This window comes from Pteropus alecto, unplaced genomic scaffold (assembly GCF_000325575.1).
Source record: "Pteropus alecto unplaced genomic scaffold, ASM32557v1 scaffold50, whole genome shotgun sequence".
NCBI lineage: Eukaryota > Metazoa > Chordata > Mammalia > Chiroptera > Pteropodidae > Pteropus > Pteropus alecto.
The window spans coordinates 6488684-6497191 of record NW_006431918.1 but is presented as its reverse complement, the minus strand read 5'-3'; the positions used below and the strand labels follow the sequence as shown (position 1 = coordinate 6497191).

General features: G+C 40.2%; 1 long non-coding RNA gene across 2 annotated transcripts; it reads left to right on the top strand.

Annotated features, from left to right (window-relative positions):
• The first annotated feature begins 6 nt into the window (after positions 1-6).
• On the top strand, positions 7-8081 carry LOC107195278. 2 transcript variants are annotated; one of them, XR_003044442.1, is made up of 3 exons: positions 7-572; positions 1047-1118; positions 2642-8081. It is a non-coding gene; the product is annotated as an uncharacterized LOC107195278 (long non-coding RNA). The 2 variants fall into 2 exon arrangements; XR_003044441.1 differs by having other exon boundaries at positions 1047-8081.
• The last annotated feature ends 427 nt before the right edge of the window (positions 8082-8508 follow it).

The window sequence follows — 8508 nt, the reverse complement described above, 5'->3', positions numbered from 1 at the left end:
GCACGGGGGCGGGGTCTCTCGGGCGAGCCCAGGCTCTCACGCTCTCGGCGGCGGCGGCAGCAGCACCCGGAGCTCAGCTCGCTGTCTCGATCGCTCTGTGCGGGGCTCTCGCCTCACTCCAGAGAGAGGGGCGGGAGGAAAGCGGCGCGGACGGATGACGCAAGTCACCTAGCAACCGCTCTCCTCCCCCATCCCTTCTCTTTCCGCTCCGCGGCTGCCTCCGCTGGCCTCTTTTTCCCTTTCCAATCACCCCGCCCTGGGCGACTCTGGCGCGCGCTGATGACGCCCGAGAGGAAGAGGAAGTCGGGGCTCGGCGAGCGGGTGGGTGCGCCCCGGGCCGCGGGACTCGCCGCCGCTGCTGCCGCCGCCTCTACGGCCGCGTCAGAACAGAAGAGAGGAAGGGGAGGAGCCGAGTGGAGCCCAAGCTGCCGCGTGATCTTATCCCCGACCCGAGGGCGGCGGAGAGGGCTTGCTCTTTAGCGGTCTCCTTCAGGGCAGGTGGTGACTGCTCCTTTGGGAGCAAAGAGGAGGCCCAGGCCGCGCGGCCATACTCGGGCGCGCACCACCCGAAGGTGAGGTATTTGGCCCCAAAAGGCCCTTGGAAAAGCTGTTCTGAGCCAAAAGTTGTCCTACATTCTGATCCTCTGCACCTGTTCCCGGGAGCGAGCGTCGCACCCTTCCTGTGGTGTGGGGCGAGACCCAGCGCCCGATCACGTGTGGTCGAGCCGAGCAAATGTTTGGTAAATGAATGAATGAATGAATGAATGAATGGATGAGTACTCGCGGAGCTCAGAAGAGTGGATGAAGTGCAGGCTCTTTGTAAAACTGCATAGCATTGTAAAGATGAGAGTCGTAATGCATCCCCCACTCCCACCGAAAGGAAATAACGGTGCGGCCTGAGTACAGAATCACAGTCTGAGTCTTTAATGCAAAAGGAAGTAAATTGCCCGGGCAAGGGAAAGGGAGCCATCCTCCCGGAGATTGTAAAAAGAGTGTTTGACAATTTTGCCTTGCTTTTCGTGATCATTTGTGCTTGTGGTTTGCAGCTTTGGAGAGCTGGTCTTGATTGTTAATCGGTATCCGTTCCCGTCATCAAGAAAGTGTGGCCCGTGTTTCAGGTCTGACTCAGGCTATTTCCTTTCTAAAATAAATATTATTACTGTCGTGCAGCTTTTCCTACAGATGTTATCCTGGGAAGTAAATTTAAGTAAAAAAAAAAACATGAAGTTAAATGTGTAGTTCTCTAGGAAGTGAAATTTTAAAAAGGCCAGAATCCTCAGAAGTCTGTCTTGAACCTGTCCTGGTGAAGAGTGTGAGTGAGAATGGGATACAGCAGCAGCGATGATGAAAGGAAGCAGATTCCACAGTTCTGTCGCTGGGCCCTGGCAGGCCCTACCTCCTCTGGAAGGGGCAGTAATGGATATTACAAGTCTTTCCACCTTCCAAGGATAAGTTTTTAGAGGCAGATTTTGGAAACTCAGGGTTTCTGCCACTACTACCACCACCAAATGCAAAGAACAGACCGAACAAACTTCTAACTGGGTAAATCCAAGTGCTCATTTTTATTTAAATGCTGCAGAAAAAGTGATGGGCTGGGGGAGGGAGATGTTACAGAAGCTAGAAGAGACTCACAAAGTAGCACCTACCCAACTGTCCAACTGCCCTTGATCCTAAATTCCAAGAGTCAGGTTAACTATCTTGCTTAAGCTACCCTGGATTTGACTATCTTTTCATGACCTGTCCTGTCCATATTCTTCCAAATAAAATTCGGTATCAGACCACCAAGAGATGGCCGTACACGGCTACAAAACAAATCTTTTTTTTCCCACCAATTTCCTGGTGGAAATTGAAGGAGTAAAATGCACAAATTTAGGGGAAGGATTTTTGTGATGCTGAGCACCTCAGATTTTTAGTTCTGTGGGTTTTGGGGGAAAAAAGAGTAAAAACGTCCGAGCTCTGCAACCAGAAGGATGCCTTCAGGAAAGCATGTACCACGTGGGGTTTTTCAGCAGCCTGACCTATGGCTCCACCTTAGAATCTTTGTGCTGAGACACAGATTGGCCCTCAGGAGAGCCGGGAGCCACCTACTTAGGAAGTAACAGCTGCAGTGAACTTACTGGGCAAGATCCACCCACCTCACCACCCAGCATGATAACTGGAGGAAACAGCTGGAACTGTCGACTGGAGGGGAGGAAGTTCATATATTCACAGCTAGATCTGCAGTTCTTTAGTTCTTTTATTTATTATTAATCCAGAGGAGAAAACAGCTAGTTCATTCAAAATTCTCCTAAAATCTGAAGTTGTAGGTAACAGTTCTTCGCTGATTCATCAATTTGTTTGTGATAAAGATCTACATACTATGTTAAAATATAACAAAGGGATATTTGTAAAGGGGTCTTTTCTCCTACACTTGAAAATGAGCTCTTCTAAGACATTAATCAGTGTTTTATTATCCCGCATCAGTGGTTTTTACTGTCAGATTTCATAAGCTAAATGATATGACAAAATTTCTTTCTACAAATGCCATCTACAGTATTTAATTACTTTTAGCATTTTCATTGTGAAATATACATTAAAATGCATAAAGCAGTAATTCAGTATAATGAGTAATCACAAAAGCAACCTCCATCTGGCCAACCAGGTCAAGAAATAGAGCATTGCCAGCACTGCAGAAGTCCCCTGCTGACCTTCCTCAACACAACTCTTGCCCTCTTTTTCAGAGGTAACCATTATTCTAACTTTTGTGATAGTCATTTCCTTGCTTTCCTCGATTGTTTTATCACAAGCATGCATCCCTAGACAATATGTTGTTAATTTTTCCCTTTTTTTTGAATTTATTAAGTGGAACAACATAATCTGTAATCGGTTGTACTAACTGCTTTTGCTCAACATTGTTTATAATCCGTGTCCTTTTCAGGTTGTTCACATGGCTATAGTTTGTTCATTTTAATTGCCGCATATTACAGTGTTCCACTGTGCAATATGCCATAATTTATTTAGCCATTCTATTGTTGATGGATATCTGGGTTATTACAGTTTGAGACTGTTATAAATGCTGCTGTGTCTTCATATATGTATTCTATCACGACTGAATCAGTTTCTGTATGGTATATACCTGGGAGTGGTAGGTGTTTCATAAACTTGAATAAATCATGCCCAACTGTTTTCTAAAGTGTTATAATCACACCAACCATGTTTGAGTTGCATTGCTCTACATCCTTAACCACACTTTGTATTGCCAGTCCTTTTTGCCAGTCTGGTGGGTGTGTAGTACTATGTCATTCTGGTTTTAACTTGCATTTTGCATTTCCCTGATTACTGATGTTGTTGAAGACCTGTTCACATATCAGCTAGCCATTTGCATTTCCTCTGAAGTGTGGTACTACCTTTTTCATACCTAATCTCTGAGGTGCCCAGTGAGCTGGTGTCATTTGTTGTGATTTAGTTTCCATCAAGTATGTAAAGGCAATTTTTATTCTCTGTGTAACTAAATTCTATTCTTTGTTGCTTTGTATTTTATAGGCAACTATGTTTGTTTCCCCAGCACTTTTCATTTCCCATTTCCATTCATTTTATAAAAGTCACAATGACTCTTTTCTCCTAAAGTTTATGCTAAAATACATGTGTTTTTTTTTTTTTAATTTAACTAATTAATATCAATACATACCACCCATGTTACCACCTGGAGTATTTTCCCAACATATTCTTTTCGATTGTTTTTATCATTCTCTTACCTGTCAATTCTTTGTTTAGAGTCAGTGATATTTCAAAGCTGGAAGAAGATGAGACCCAGAGAAATTAAGTGACTTACCAGGTCAAAAGAGCAATTAACTAGGAAGCCTGGACTTCACCCCAAGTCTTCAAATAGTATATGCCATTATACCATACCTACGCTCTCCATCTTCTGGAACAGTAAGGTAAATTAATTCCCATGGTCTGTAGAATATTGTTCACTTCCACATGGCAATATTGTTCACTTCCACTTTTTCTACCATTCAATAAGGATATTTTAAGCCCAACAGCTTTAGGATCTGAATGAGATTGATACAAATAAAAATATAAGTATAAACTTTAAAGGTTAATATAAATGATAATACTAAAAGGGATTAAATGGAAACTTGCTTTAAAAAAAGTAAGGTTTCTCCACTCCCAATCTGTCATTAGGCCCCATTGCCTCTTCGAAGAATTATCATACTTCTTCAATATCTGAGAAAAGAATTACAAAAAAGAAAACAGTAGTTAGAAGTATCAGATGATGTGAGAAAGGCCCTTGGATTTGATGATCAGGTCCCTAATAATTTCATAATTCTGTTAAAAATGTTGGAGGATATCAGAAGTTAACATTTTTTAGATACAAGAAGAAATCAACCTAGAAAACTTGACAACCATTTGACAGGATTGCCTGTGTTGCTTTCATAGTTATCCGGGTTTGTAAAAAGAGTGTTCTGAAAATGAATGATAGATAATTTCTAGCTTTAGTAGAAAATAAATAACTTTGAATCACTTGAAATCTTTGACAATCTAACCTTAATGTTTGAGAAGAATTCTTTATTTGGTTTTGTAATTAATAGTCACAAAGTATTTTTATCTAATAAAATCTATTATTTTTTAAATTAAATATTGAGTGAAAACAGCCTTAAAGAAATAAATTCATAAAAATGTTAAGGTAGGCTTAGATGTAACTTAACTCTGAACAGCAAAGGCTTTAAAATGTTCTGGCTTGAAATTCAAAGTCGAATAATTAAATTAACAATAGAGAGTTGTCAAAGGTACAAAATACATAAATATTATTCATATATTTTTGTGTTAACTTCAAAAAAGCAGTGATATATAGAAAACATAAAAGTGTTAGAATATCTATCATAAGCATAGAGTTTTCACATTTACTTTACCATTCAGTGAGCAAAAACTGACTTGTCACCTACTGTTTCCTAGCAGTGGACTAAGTGCTTGCTGAACTTAAAATGATGTAAAGAAAACAGACCTTGTCCCTAGCTTCATGGAGCTTACAGTCTAGTGCCTAATATGTGCCAGGCTTGAGACTTCAGACCAGTCGCTATCATCTAAAACTACTTGACCTATATTATCATTGATGATATATTCAATGAATAAATGAGTGACTGCTTTTATTCTCTTGGTAAGCAAATAAATGACCGTGTGCTAGAAACCTTCAATCATTGTCATTTGTCAGATTTTCATTTTGAAAAATACAGAAACATTGAAAGAATAATATAATGTGTGTTGGTACAACTTTCACCTGGATTCGGTCCTTGTTAACCTTTTGCTATATTTGCATTATTTACTTTTTCCAAACCATTTGTAGGTAGGTTGCAAGCATGATGCTTCACTCCAATACTTCAGCAGGTATAACCTAAGAAAAAGGATATACCTAACTCCAACCTTTAATCAGAATTAAGAAAATTAACAAATTTGCCTAGTTGTCCCAATAATATTTCATTCCAGCATTATTGGATATAAGTGACAGATAACACTGTACAAGTTTTAAGGTGTACAACATGATGATTTGATATACCTACATAGTATGAAATGATTACCACAATTAGGTTAGTTAACATATCTGTCACTAAACGTAGTTACCTTTTTTTTTGGAGTGATGACAGCATTTAAGATCTGCTCTCTTAGCAAATTTCAAGTATAAAATGCCAACAGTATCTTTGATAGTTTGTGCCCTCCCCCCAACTTAGATCCAATCAAGGTTCACACATTGCATTCTTCAATCGTATTTAAATGTATATATTTTAAGAGAAACTAAAAACTGGACTCTCCAATATTTGGAAGTAATTGCTTTACATTGTATCATTTCTCTCTTTTTTAAAATGTTATATTTTAACAGTTTAAACTTTTAACATTTTAAACATTTAACACAACTAAGAGCGCGATATATTTTTAGTAAAGAATGATGTTCCTTTCTTCAGTAGCTTTTCACTCACCTTTGACATCACTTACTGCAGCATTAGTAGTTGGGGAGCCATTCTGAGATACTGAGCATTCCACTGTTTTCCAGAAGTAAATGGTACTGTTTCCTTCCATCTTTGCCCCACCATGCCTTCCCTGGAAGGCCCTGACCTTTCTCCCAGCCAAAACCCTTATTACCTCTTTCTGCCCTCCTTGTATTTGTCCTAACTTCCCAGGAACCCTTTCAAGAGCGTCCAACTTTACAGTTGTTATTCTCTACCCACAGCCTCTGCTTAGCTCTACCAGAATCTGCACCTAATTTCCTTTACTAAAACCCTTTCACTAGGAGTCTTTTGCACCAAAACCAACCACCACCACGTGCCACCACTAATGTGTACTTAGCTGATTCCAAAGGGAAGAGAGGACCTAACATTTGTCAGGAACCTAGACCATGGCAATTATTTCATTTGATCTTCACAAATCGCTGCAGAGTAGGTGCAAGTTACCTATATTCCTTTTTCTTCTTCCTGTCCACATAGGAAAACTGTATTTCCCAGCCTTCCTTGCAATGAGGCTAGGGCCATATGATTAGTCTGGCTAGTAGGATGTAAGCAGAAATAATGTATGTCACTCCCAGGCTTGATCCCTAGTCTCCCATGAGATAATCAGCTTGTGATTTCTAACCTTTCTACAATGCTTAGAAGCAAAAGATGTTAAGATATTGGATCACATGCTAGGAGTCCAGATTCCTTAGTTGATGCTTGAAGGAATGCTGTCTGGCCTCAGTCGGGCAGTAAACTGAGCAAAATATAAAATTGTATTGTGTTATAGTGCTGATTTTAATACCAAGTTTGCATTTAGAAACTTAAAGAATAGCAAGTCATTATGTTGGTATTCTAATCTAGTGAGGTTGGGTTATATAAGCTTTTGTAACCAGACATGAGAATACAACCCCCTTTTGTTATACTGTTTTTATAGAAACATGAGTTCTGAGTTCCAATCCAAACTATGAAAGAACTTCTAGAGAAGAGAAAACAAAAATCTGAGGGATTGACTCTTCTGTGAAGGTCCCACCACATATTAGAACATGAGCACCCTGCAGGTTTTAAAGGCTTCTTTTTCAACAAATAGGCTTCCATTTCAAAGATGAAGATACCTTTTATTCCAGGGTTGACTTTTTTTAATAACCAAACCAACTGTTCTCCAGCCTTTTATTCCAGGGTTGACTTTTTTTAATAACCAAACCAACTGTCCTGACCTACCATCTTATATGCTATGACAAGTTCAGAGCCAGCTCTGTCCACTGTTGCTGGCATCCTCTTATTATTTCAATGCCTTGCCCCCAATGGACACTATTATTTCATCAACATAAGACTATTCTATGTAGTGGACTTTTAGGTTGAGGGGTAACAAATTGTTATAGCATAGAACTAACTTATGAAACAACTTCAAAATCGATGTCAGATATAACTGTTTCTAAAATGGTTGGCCAATTGCCACCTTGGAGAATTTTTACTGATTATGTCTTTCCTGAAGTCTCTTCCAATTGCTCTATATTTGCTACTCAACATCCTCCTCACATATCTCCAGAGCAATCTCCTTAAACACATTCCTTTTACTTTATTGAGCAAGCAATTCAACTCTTGGGTCTCCACCTTTTACAAAAATTTCATGAAACTCATTGTTAATAATGTATACAGTTGCCAATAACAGAAAACCCAACTAGCATAAACATGTAGAGGGTTCACTGTTTTTTAATAAAAACTCCACTAATAGGGAGCCCGAGGTTGGCACAGTGGCTCAGTTATGCCATCAAGTACTCACGCTTTGTTTCTGTCTTTGCCATCCTCATTGCCGTTCATGTCATGTGGACCTTTATCACCAAGCTTGTTGCCTAATGACTCACAAATAGGCTGCTGTTCTCAGGAGTCACATCCACATTGCAGACCGGAAAGAAGAAGAAAGGGTGGTGCCTGTGCGAGGAAAAGGTGATTCTTTTCCCAGCGTTTCCGGCACACTGCTGTGTAGGTCTCATCGACAGAGCGGTGCCTTCGAGACACACTGAGATCTAAAGAAGGCTGAAAAGAACTTTAGCTGGAAATTGCGGCCCAAAGAGAAGTTGCAATTCTGTTAATAAAGTGGGAAAAATAAAGAGTAAGAAATTAGCAGTGTCAGACACATTTTGTCTTAGTCTGTCCTGACTGCTATAAGAAAATACCATAGACCGTGTGGCTTATAAACAACAGAAATTAATTTCTCACCGTTCTGGAGGCTGGAAGTCTGAGATCAGGGTGCCAGAATGGTCAAGTTCTTCTATGAGCCCTGCGGGGTCACAGACTGCCGACATCTCGTATCCTCACATGATGGAGAGCAAAAAGCAACTGCTCTCCTAACTCTCATAAGGGCACTAATCCCTCGTGACCTCATCTAATCCTAATTACCTCCCAAAGGATTCACCTCTTAGTACCAGCACATGGGGTGGGGAGGAAATAGGATTTTAACATGTGAACATTCAGTCCCTAACACCCTTAATGATGTTTCTCTTAAAAGGACCATCTACCGCAGAGATGAAATGCCGCTGTCTAAACCCCA